The sequence below is a fragment of the Aulostomus chinensis genome, chromosome 4, assembly GCF_037954235.1.
Source record: "Aulostomus chinensis isolate RoL2024-O1b breed Wild chromosome 4, RoL_Achi_v1.0, whole genome shotgun sequence".
Taxonomy (NCBI): domain Eukaryota; kingdom Metazoa; phylum Chordata; class Actinopteri; order Syngnathiformes; family Aulostomidae; genus Aulostomus; species Aulostomus chinensis.
Genome location: NC_141323.1, coordinates 28,425,768 through 28,435,156, shown reverse-complemented (window position 1 = coordinate 28,435,156; position 9,389 = coordinate 28,425,768). Strand labels below are relative to the sequence as shown.

The window sequence follows — 9,389 nt, the reverse complement described above, 5'->3', positions numbered from 1 at the left end:
GATGTCATCGAGAGAAAAGTACTGCATCTGCCATCTGTCTTCTTCAAATTAACCACTGCATGAAATTCCATTCGAAAGCTGCAGAGGGCGCTTCAAGAAAAGGTGAGTGAGGGAAGCTCGCTCATGCTGGTCCCCAAAGACTCAAAGCGGCCCTTTCCTCACAATGAAACAAATAAGCTTACAGCACCTGGTATTCCCAGGCGGTCTTCCTTCCAAGTACTAACCAGGCCCGACCCTGCTAAGCTTCCGAGATCAGACGAGATCGGGCGTGTTCAGAGTGGTATGGCCGTAAGCCCTTGACTCTCACACACATGGGCTCTATATCCATTTCACTCACTTTACAACCTCAAAAAAAATGTGATGTGCAAACGCCTCACGGTCTTTTTACACACCAAATAGTTGTCCTGTCAATACAAAGAAAAGAATGTTGATGTCATCTAGAGAAAAGTACTGCATCTGCCATCTGTCTTCTTCAAATTAACCACTGCATGAAATTCCATTCCAAAGCTGCAGAGGGCGCTTCAAGAAAAGGTGTGTGAGGGAAGCTCGCTCATGCTGGTCCCCAAAGACTCAAAGCTGCCCTTTCCTCACAAAGAAATAAAAAAGCTTACAGCACCTGGTATTCCCAGGCGGTGTTCCATCCAAGTACTAACCAGGCCCGACCCTGCTTAGCTTCCGAGATCAGACGAGATTGGGCGTGTTCAGAGTGGTATGGCCATAAGCCTTTGACTCTGACACACATGGGCTCTATATCCATTTCACACAATTTACAACCTCAGAAAAAAAGTGATGCGCAACAGCCTCAGGGTCTTTTCACACGCCAAATCGGTGTCCTGTCAATAAAAGAAAAGAATGTTGATGTCATCGAGAGAAAAGTACTGCATCTGCCATCTGTCTTCTTCAAATTAACCACTGCATGAAATTCCATTCCAAAGCTGCAGAGGGCGCTTCAAGAAAAGGTGTGTGAGGGAAGCTCGCTCATGCTGGTCCCCAAAGACTCAAAGCGGCACTTTCCTCACAATGAAACAAAAAAGCTTACAGCACCTGGTATTCCCAGGCGGTCTCCCATCCAAGTACTAACCAGGCCCGACCCTGCTAAGCTTCCGAGATCAGACGAGATTGGGCGTGTTCAGAGTGGTATGGCCGTAAGCCCTTGACTCTCACACACATGGGCTCTATATCCATTTCACTCACTTTACAACCTCAAAAAAAATGTGATGTGCAACAGCCTCACGGTCTTTTTACACACCAAATAGTTGTCCTGTCAATACAAAGAAAAGAATGTTGATGTCATCTAGAGAAAAGTACTGCATCTGCAATCTGTCTACTTCAAATTACACACTGCATGACATTCCATTCGAAAGCTGTGGAGGGCGCTTCAAGAAAAGGTGTGTGAGGGAAGCTCGCTCATGCTGGTCCCCAAACACTCAAAGCTGCCCTTTCCTCACAATGAAACAAAAAAGCTTACAGCACCTGGTATTCCCAGGCGGTCTCCCATCGAAGTACTAACCAGGCCCGACCCTGCTTAGCTTCCGAGATCAGACGAGATCGGGCGTGTTCAGAGTGGTATGGCCGTAAGCCCTTGACTCTCACACACATGGGCTCTATATCCATTTCACACACTTTACAACCTCAGAAAAAAAGTGAAGCGCAACAGCCTCAGGGTCTTTTCACACGCCAAATAGGTGTCCTGTCAATAAAAGAAAAGAATGTTAATGTCATCTAGAGAAAAGTACTGCATCTGCCATCTGTCTACTTCAAATTAACCACTGCATGACATTCCATTCCAAAGCTGTGGAGGGCGCTTCAAGAAAAGGTGTGTGAGGGAAGCACGCTCATGCTGGTCCCCAAACACTCAAAGCGGCCCTTTCCTCACAATGAAACAAAAAAGCTTACAGCACCTGGTATTCCCAGGCGGTCTTCCATCCAAGTACTAACCAGGCCCGACCTTGCTAAGCTTCCGAGATCAGACGAGATCGGGCGTGTTCAGAGTGGTATGGCCGTAAGCCCTTGACTCTGACACACATGGGCTCTATATCCATTTCACTCACTTTACAACCTCAAAAAAAATGTGATGTGCAACAGCCTCACAGTCTTTTTACACACCAAATAGTTGTCCTGTCAATACAAAGAAAAGAATGTTGATGTCATCTAGAGAAAAGTACTGCATCTGCAATCTGTCTACTTCAAATTACACACTGCATGACATTCCATTCGAAAGCTGTGGAGGGCGCTTCAAGAAAAGGTGTGTGAGGGAAGCTCGCTCATGCTGGTCCCCAAACACTCAAAGCTGCCCTTTCCTCACAATGAAACAAAAAAGCTTACAGCACCTGGTATTCCCAGGCGGTCTCCCATCCAAGTACTAACCAGGCCCAACCCTGATTAGCTTCCGAGATCAGACAAGATCGGGCGTGTTCAGAGTGGTATGGCCGTAAGCTCTTGACTCTCACACACATGGGCTCTATATCCATTTCACACACTTTACAACCTCAGAAAAAAAGTGAAGCGCAACAGCCTCACGGTCTTTTTACACACCAAATAGTTGTCCTGTCAATAAAAGAAAAGAATGTTGATGTCATCTAGAGAAAAGTACTGCATCTGCCATCTGTCTACTTCAAATTAACCACTGCATGACATTCCATTCCAAAGCTGTGGAGGGCGCTTCAAGAAAAGGTGTGTGAGGGAAGCTCGCTCATGCTGGTCCCCAAAGACTCAAAGCTGCCCTTTCCTCACAAAGAAATAAAAAAAGCTTACAGCACCTGATATTCCCAGGTGGTCTTCCATCCAAGTACTAACCAGGCCCGACCCTGCCAAGCTTCCGAGATCAGACGAGATCGGGCGTGTTCAGAGTGGTATGGCCGTAAGCCCTTGACTCTGACACACATGGGCTCTATATCCATTACACACAATTTACAACCTCAGAAAAAAAGTGATGCGCAACAGCCTCAGGGTCTTTTCACACGCCAAATACGTGTCCTGTCAATAAAAGAAAAGAATGTTGATGTCATCGAGAGAAAAGTACTGCATCTGCAATCTGTCTTCTTCAAATTAACCACTGCATGAAATTCCATTCCAAAGCTGCAGAGGGCGCTTCAAGAAAAGGTGTGTGAGGGAAGCTCGCTCATGCTGGTCCCCAAAGTCTCAAAGCGGCCCTTTCCTCACAATGAAACAAAAAAGCTTACAGCACCTGGTATTCCCAGGCGGTCTTCCATCCAAGTACTAACCAGGCCCGACCCTGCTAAGCTTCCGAGATCAGATGAGATCGGGCGTGTTCAGAGTGGTATGGCCGTAAGCCCTTGACTCTCACACACATGGGCTCTATATCCATTTCACTCACTTTACAACATCAAAAAAAATGTGATGTGCAACAGCCTCACGGTCTTTTTACACACCAAATAGTTGTCCTGTCAATACAAAGAAAAGAATGTTGATGTCATCTAGAGAAAAGTACTGCATCTGCAATCTGTCTACTTCAAATTACCCACTGCATGACATTCCATTCGAAAGCTGTGGAGGGCGCTTCAAGAAAATGTGTGTGAGGGAAGCTCGCTCATGCTGGTCCCCAAACACTCAAAGCTGCCCTTTCCTCACAATGAAACAAAAAAGCTTACAGCACCTGGTATTCCCAGGCGGTCTCCCATCCAAGTACTAACCAGGCCAAACCCTGATTAGCTTCCGAGATCAGACGAGATCGGGCGTGTTCAGAGTGGTATGGCCGTAAGCTCTTGACTCTCACACACATGGGCTCTATATCCATTTCACACACTTTACAACCTCAGAAAAAAAGTGATGCGCAACAGCCTCAGGGTCTTTTCACACGCTAAATCGGTGTCCTGTCAATAAAACAAAAGAATGTTGATGTCATCGAGAGAAAAGTACTGCATCTGCCATCTGTCTTCTTCAAATTACACACTGCATGATATTCCATTCGAAAGCTGCGGAGGGCGCTTCAAGAAAAGGTGTGTGAGGGAAGCTCGCTCATGCTGGTCCCCAAAGACTCAAAGCGGCCCTTTCCTCACAATGAAACAAAAAAGCTTACAGCACCTGGTATTCCCAGGCGGCCTTCCATCCAAGTACTAACCAGGCCCGACCCTGCTAAGCTTCCGAGATCAGACGAGATCGGGCGTGTTCAGAGGGGTATGGCCGTAAGCCCTTGACTCTCACACACATGGGCTCTATATCCATTTCACTCACTTTACAACCTCAAAAAAAATGTGATGTGCAAAAGCCTCACGGTCTTTTTACACACCAAATAGGTGTCCTGTCAATAAAAGAAAAGAATGTTGATGTCATCTAGAGAAAAGTACTGCATCTGCCATCTGTCTACTTCAAATTAACCACTGCATGACATTCCATTCCAAAGCTGTGGAGGGCGCTTCAAGAAAAGGTGTGTGAGGGAAGCTCGCTCATGCTGGTCCCAAAACACTCAAAGCTGCCCTTTCCTCACAATGAAACAAAAAAGCTTACAGCACCTGGTATTCCCAGGCGGTCTCCCATCCAAGTACTAACCAGGCCCAACCCTGCTTAGCTTCCGAGATCAGACGAGATCGGGCGTGTTCAGAGTGGTATGGCCGTAAGCTCTTGACTCTCACACACATGGGCTCTATATCCATTTCACACACTTTACAACCTCAGAAAAAAAGTGATGCGCAACAGCCTCAGGGTCTTTTCACACGCCAAATCGGTGTCATGTCAATAAAACAAAAGAATGTTGATGTCATCGAGAGAAAAGTACTGCATCTGCCATCTGTCTTCTTCAAATTAACCACTGCATGAAATTCCATTCCAAAGCTGCAGAGGGCCCTTCAAGAAAAGGTGTGTGAGGGAAGCCCGCTCATGCTGGTCCCCAAAGTCTCAAAGCGGCCCTTTCCTCACAATGAAACAAAAAGGCTTACAGTACCTGGTATTCCCAGGCGGTCTCCCATCCAAGTACTAACCAGGCCCGACCCTGCTTAGCTTCCGAGATCAGACGAGATCGGGCGTGTTCAGAGTGGTATGGCCGTAAGCCCTTGACTCTGACACACATGGGCTCTATATCCATTTCACACACTTTACAACCTCAGAAAAAAAGTGATGCGCAACAGCCTCAGGGTCTTTTCACACGCCAAATCGGTGTCCTGTCAAAATAAGAAAAGAATGTTGATGTCATCGAGAGAAAAGTACTGCATCTGCCATCTGTCTTCTTCAAATTAACCACTGCATGAAATTCCATTCCAAAGCTGCAGAAAGGTGCTTCAAGAAAAGGTGTGTGAGGGAAGCTCGCTCATGCTGGTCCCCAAAGACTCAAAGCGGCCCTTTCCTCACAATGAAACAAAAAAGCTTACAGCACCTGGTATTCCCAGGCGGTCTTCCATCCAAGTACTAACCAGGCCCGACCCTGCTAAGCTTCCGAGATCAGACGAGATCGGGCGTGTTCAGAGTGGTATGGCCGTAAGCCCTTGACTCTCACACACATGGGCTCTATATCCATTTCACTCACTTTACAACCTCAAAAAAAATGTGATGTGCAACAGCCTCACAGTCTTTTTACACACCAAATAGTTGTCCTGTCAATACAAAGAAAAGAATGTTGATGTCATCTAGAGAAAAGTACTGCATCTGCAATCTGTCTACTTCAAATTACACACTGCATGACATTCCATTCGAAAGCTGTGGAGGGCGCTTCAAGAAAAGGTGTGTGAGGGAAGCTCGCTCATGCTGGTCCCCAAAGACTCAAAGCGGCCCTTTCCTCACAATGAAACAAATAAGCTTACAGCACCTGGTATTCCCAGGCGGTCTTCCTTCCAAGTACTAACCAGGCCCGACCCTGCTAAGCTTCCGAGATCAGACGAGATCGGGCGTGTTCAGAGTGGTATGGCCGTAAGCCCTTGACTCTCACACACATGGGCTCTATATCCATTTCACTCACTTTACAACCTCAAAAAAAATGTGATGTGCAAACGCCTCACGGTCTTTTTACACACCAAATAGTTGTCCTGTCAATACAAAGAAAAGAATGTTGATGTCATCTAGAGAAAAGTACTGCATCTGCCATCTGTCTTCTTCAAATTAACCACTGCATGAAATTCCATTCCAAAGCTGCAGAGGGCGCTTCAAGAAAAGGTGTGTGAGGGAAGCTCGCTCATGCTGGTCCCCAAAGACTCAAAGCTGCCCTTTCCTCACAAAGAAATAAAAAAGCTTACAGCACCTGGTATTCCCAGGCGGTGTTCCATCCAAGTACTAACCAGGCCCGACCCTGCTTAGCTTCCGAGATCAGACGAGATTGGGCGTGTTCAGAGTGGTATGGCCATAAGCCTTTGACTCTGACACACATGGGCTCTATATCCATTTCACACAATTTACAACCTCAGAAAAAAAGTGATGCGCAAAAGCCTCAGGGTCTTTTTACACACCAAATAGTTGTCCTGTCAATACAAAGAAAAAAATGTTGATGTCATCGAGAGAAAAGTACTGCATCTGCAATCTGTCTACTTCAAATTACACACTGCATGACATTCCATTCGAAAGCTGTGGAGGGCGCTTCAAGAAAAGGTGTGTGAGGGAAGCTCGCTCATGCTGGTCCCCAAACACTCAAAGCTGCCCTTTCCTCACAATGAAACAAAAAAGCTTACAGCACCTGGTATTCCCAGGCGGTCTCCCATCCAAGTACTAACCAGGCCCAAACCTGCTTAGCTTCCGAGATCAGACGAGATCGGGCGTGTTCAGAGTGGTATGGCCGTAAGCTCTTGACTCTCACACACATGGGCTCTATATCCATTTCACACAATTTACAACCTCAGAAAAAAAGTGATGCGCAAAAGCCTCAGGGTCTTTTCACACGCCAAATCGGTGTCCTGTCAATACAAAGAAAAAATGTTGATGTCATCGAGAGAAAAGTACTGCATCTGCCATCTGTCTTCTTCAAATTAACCACTGCATGAAATTCCATTCCAAAGCTGCAGAGGGCCCTTCAAGAAAAGGTGTGTGAGGGAAGCTCGCTCATGCTGGTCCCCAAAGTCTCAAAGCGGCCCTTTCCTCACAAAGAAATAAAAAAGCTTACAGCACCTGGTATTCCCAGGCGGTCTTCCATCCAAGTACTAACCAGGCCCGACCCTGCTAAGCTTCCCAGATCAGACGAGATCGGGCGTGTTCAGAGTGGTATGGCCGTAAGCCCTTGACTCTCACACACATGGGCTCTATATCCATTTCACTCACTTTACAACCTCAAAAAAAATGTGATGTGCAACAGCCTCACGGTCTTTTTACACACCAAATAGTTGTCCTGTCAATACAAAGAAAAAATGTTGATGTCATCTAGAGAAAAGTACTGCATCTGCAATCTGTCTACTTCAAATTACCCACTGCATGACATTCCATTCGAAAGCTGTGGAGGGCGCTTCAAGAAAATGTGTGTGAGGGAAGCTCGCTCATGCTGGTCCCCAAACACTCAAAGCTGCCCTTTCCTCACAATGAAACAAAAAAGCTTACAGCACCTGGTATTCCCAGGCGGTCTCCCATCCAAGTACTAACCAGGCCCAACCCTGATTAGCTTCCGAGATCAGACAAGATCGGGCGTGTTCAGAGTGGTATGGCCGTAAGCTCTTGACTCTCACACACATGGGCTCTATATCCATTTCACACACTTTACAACCTCAGAAAAAAAGTGAAGCGCAACAGCCTCACGGTCTTTTTACACACCAAATAGTTGTCCTGTCAATAAAAGAAAAGAATGTTGATGTCATCTAGAGAAAAGTACTGCATCTGCCATCTGTCTACTTCAAATTAACCACTGCATGACATTCCATTCCAAAGCTGTGGAGGGCGCTTCAAGAAAAGGTGTGTGAGGGAAGCTCGCTCATGCTGTTCCCCAAAGACTCAAAGCTGCCCTTTCCTCACAAAGAAATAAAAAAAGCTTACAGCACCTGATATTCCCAGGTGGTCTTCCATCCAAGTACTAACCAGGCCCGACCCTGCCAAGCTTCCGAGATCAGACGAGATCGGGCGTGTTCAGAGTGGTATGGCCGTAAGCCCTTGACTCTGACACACATGGGCTCTATATCCATTACACACAATTTACAACCTCAGAAAAAAAGTGATGCGCAACAGCCTCAGGGTCTTTTCACACGCCAAATACGTGTCCTGTCAATAAAAGAAAAGAATGTTGATGTCATCGAGAGAAAAGTACTGCATCTGCAATCTGTCTTCTTCAAATTAACCACTGCATGAAATTCCATTCCAAAGCTGCAGAGGGCGCTTCAAGAAAAGGTGTGTGAGGGAAGCTCGCTCATGCTGGTCCCCAAAGTCTCAAAGCGGCCCTTTCCTCACAATGAAACAAAAAAGCTTACAGCACCTGGTATTCCCAGGCGGTCTTCCATCCAAGTACTAACCAGGCCCGACCCTGCTAAGCTTCCGAGATCAGATGAGATCGGGCGTGTTCAGAGTGGTATGGCCGTAAGCCCTTGACTCTCACACACATGGGCTCTATATCCATTTCACTCACTTTACAACATCAAAAAAAATGTGATGTGCAACAGCCTCACGGTCTTTTTACACACCAAATAGTTGTCCTGTCAATACAAAGAAAAGAATGTTGATGTCATCTAGAGAAAAGTACTGCATCTGCAATCTGTCTACTTCAAATTACCCACTGCATGACATTCCATTCGAAAGCTGTGGAGGGCGCTTCAAGAAAATGTGTGTGAGGGAAGCTCGCTCATGCTGGTCCCCAAACACTCAAAGCTGCCCTTTCCTCACAATGAAACAAAAAAGCTTACAGCACCTGGTATTCCCAGGCGGTCTCCCATCCAAGTACTAACCAGGCCAAACCCTGATTAGCTTCCGAGATCAGACGAGATCGGGCGTGTTCAGAGTGGTATGGCCGTAAGCTCTTGACTCTCACACACATGGGCTCTATATCCATTTCACACACTTTACAACCTCAGAAAAAAAGTGATGCGCAACAGCCTCAGGGTCTTTTCACACGCTAAATCGGTGTCCTGTCAATAAAACAAAAGAATGTTGATGTCATCGAGAGAAAAGTACTGCATCTGCCATCTGTCTTCTTCAAATTACACACTGCATGATATTCCATTCGAAAGCTGCGGAGGGCGCTTCAAGAAAAGGTGTGTGAGGGAAGCTCGCTCATGCTGGTCCCCAAAGACTCAAAGCGGCCCTTTCCTCACAATGAAACAAAAAAGCTTACAGCACCTGGTATTCCCAGGCGGCCTTCCATCCAAGTACTAACCAGGCCCGACCCTGCTAAGCTTCCGAGATCAGACGAGATCGGGCGTGTTCAGAGGGGTATGGCCGTAAGCTCTTGACTCTCACACACATGGGCTCTATATCCATTTCACACAATTTACAACCTCAGAAAAAAAGTGAAGCGCAACAGCCTCAGGGTCTTTTCACAC

At 46.5% G+C, this 9,389-nt stretch overlaps 19 non-coding genes and 3 pseudogenes across 19 annotated transcripts; all 22 read right to left on the bottom strand.

The window, feature by feature from the left end:
• Positions 1-175: 175 nt before the first annotated feature.
• LOC147265381 (5S ribosomal RNA) lies at positions 176-294 on the bottom strand. The gene has a single exon (XR_015114739.1). It is a non-coding gene; the product is annotated as a 5S ribosomal RNA (ribosomal RNA).
• A 310-nt stretch (positions 295-604) lies between these two features.
• Positions 605-723, bottom strand: LOC147265380 (5S ribosomal RNA). The gene has a single exon (XR_015114951.1). It is a non-coding gene; the product is annotated as a 5S ribosomal RNA (ribosomal RNA).
• Positions 724-1,032: 309 nt separating this feature from the next.
• Positions 1,033-1,151, bottom strand: LOC147265379 (5S ribosomal RNA). Its single transcript, XR_015114770.1, has one exon. It is a non-coding gene; the product is annotated as a 5S ribosomal RNA (ribosomal RNA).
• Positions 1,152-1,461: 310 nt separating this feature from the next.
• On the bottom strand, positions 1,462-1,580 carry LOC147265378 (5S ribosomal RNA). Its single transcript, XR_015115007.1, has one exon. It is a non-coding gene; the product is annotated as a 5S ribosomal RNA (ribosomal RNA).
• Positions 1,581-1,889: 309 nt separating this feature from the next.
• Positions 1,890-2,008, bottom strand: LOC147265377 (5S ribosomal RNA). The gene has a single exon (XR_015114966.1). It is a non-coding gene; the product is annotated as a 5S ribosomal RNA (ribosomal RNA).
• A 310-nt stretch (positions 2,009-2,318) lies between these two features.
• Positions 2,319-2,437, bottom strand: LOC147265376 (5S ribosomal RNA). Its single transcript, XR_015113334.1, has one exon. It is a non-coding gene; the product is annotated as a 5S ribosomal RNA (ribosomal RNA).
• A 310-nt stretch (positions 2,438-2,747) lies between these two features.
• LOC147265375 (5S ribosomal RNA) lies at positions 2,748-2,866 on the bottom strand (annotated as a pseudogene).
• A 309-nt stretch (positions 2,867-3,175) lies between these two features.
• On the bottom strand, positions 3,176-3,294 carry LOC147265374 (5S ribosomal RNA). Its single transcript, XR_015113478.1, has one exon. It is a non-coding gene; the product is annotated as a 5S ribosomal RNA (ribosomal RNA).
• Positions 3,295-3,604: 310 nt separating this feature from the next.
• LOC147265373 (5S ribosomal RNA) lies at positions 3,605-3,723 on the bottom strand. The gene has a single exon (XR_015114184.1). It is a non-coding gene; the product is annotated as a 5S ribosomal RNA (ribosomal RNA).
• Positions 3,724-4,032: 309 nt separating this feature from the next.
• Positions 4,033-4,151, bottom strand: LOC147265372 (5S ribosomal RNA). Its single transcript, XR_015115065.1, has one exon. It is a non-coding gene; the product is annotated as a 5S ribosomal RNA (ribosomal RNA).
• Positions 4,152-4,460: 309 nt separating this feature from the next.
• On the bottom strand, positions 4,461-4,579 carry LOC147265371 (5S ribosomal RNA). The gene has a single exon (XR_015115579.1). It is a non-coding gene; the product is annotated as a 5S ribosomal RNA (ribosomal RNA).
• Positions 4,580-4,888: 309 nt separating this feature from the next.
• On the bottom strand, positions 4,889-5,007 carry LOC147265370 (5S ribosomal RNA). The gene has a single exon (XR_015115548.1). It is a non-coding gene; the product is annotated as a 5S ribosomal RNA (ribosomal RNA).
• A 310-nt stretch (positions 5,008-5,317) lies between these two features.
• LOC147265369 (5S ribosomal RNA) lies at positions 5,318-5,436 on the bottom strand. The gene has a single exon (XR_015113920.1). It is a non-coding gene; the product is annotated as a 5S ribosomal RNA (ribosomal RNA).
• A 310-nt stretch (positions 5,437-5,746) lies between these two features.
• Positions 5,747-5,865, bottom strand: LOC147265368 (5S ribosomal RNA). Its single transcript, XR_015114737.1, has one exon. It is a non-coding gene; the product is annotated as a 5S ribosomal RNA (ribosomal RNA).
• Positions 5,866-6,175: 310 nt separating this feature from the next.
• Positions 6,176-6,294, bottom strand: LOC147265367 (5S ribosomal RNA). The gene has a single exon (XR_015114949.1). It is a non-coding gene; the product is annotated as a 5S ribosomal RNA (ribosomal RNA).
• Positions 6,295-6,604: 310 nt separating this feature from the next.
• On the bottom strand, positions 6,605-6,723 carry LOC147265366 (5S ribosomal RNA). Its single transcript, XR_015112872.1, has one exon. It is a non-coding gene; the product is annotated as a 5S ribosomal RNA (ribosomal RNA).
• Positions 6,724-7,032: 309 nt separating this feature from the next.
• Positions 7,033-7,151, bottom strand: LOC147265365 (5S ribosomal RNA; annotated as a pseudogene).
• Positions 7,152-7,460: 309 nt separating this feature from the next.
• LOC147265364 (5S ribosomal RNA) lies at positions 7,461-7,579 on the bottom strand. The gene has a single exon (XR_015113333.1). It is a non-coding gene; the product is annotated as a 5S ribosomal RNA (ribosomal RNA).
• Positions 7,580-7,889: 310 nt separating this feature from the next.
• LOC147265363 (5S ribosomal RNA) lies at positions 7,890-8,008 on the bottom strand (annotated as a pseudogene).
• A 309-nt stretch (positions 8,009-8,317) lies between these two features.
• On the bottom strand, positions 8,318-8,436 carry LOC147265362 (5S ribosomal RNA). The gene has a single exon (XR_015113477.1). It is a non-coding gene; the product is annotated as a 5S ribosomal RNA (ribosomal RNA).
• A 310-nt stretch (positions 8,437-8,746) lies between these two features.
• Positions 8,747-8,865, bottom strand: LOC147265361 (5S ribosomal RNA). Its single transcript, XR_015114183.1, has one exon. It is a non-coding gene; the product is annotated as a 5S ribosomal RNA (ribosomal RNA).
• Positions 8,866-9,174: 309 nt separating this feature from the next.
• LOC147265360 (5S ribosomal RNA) lies at positions 9,175-9,293 on the bottom strand. The gene has a single exon (XR_015115063.1). It is a non-coding gene; the product is annotated as a 5S ribosomal RNA (ribosomal RNA).
• Between the last annotated feature and the right edge of the window lie 96 nt (positions 9,294-9,389).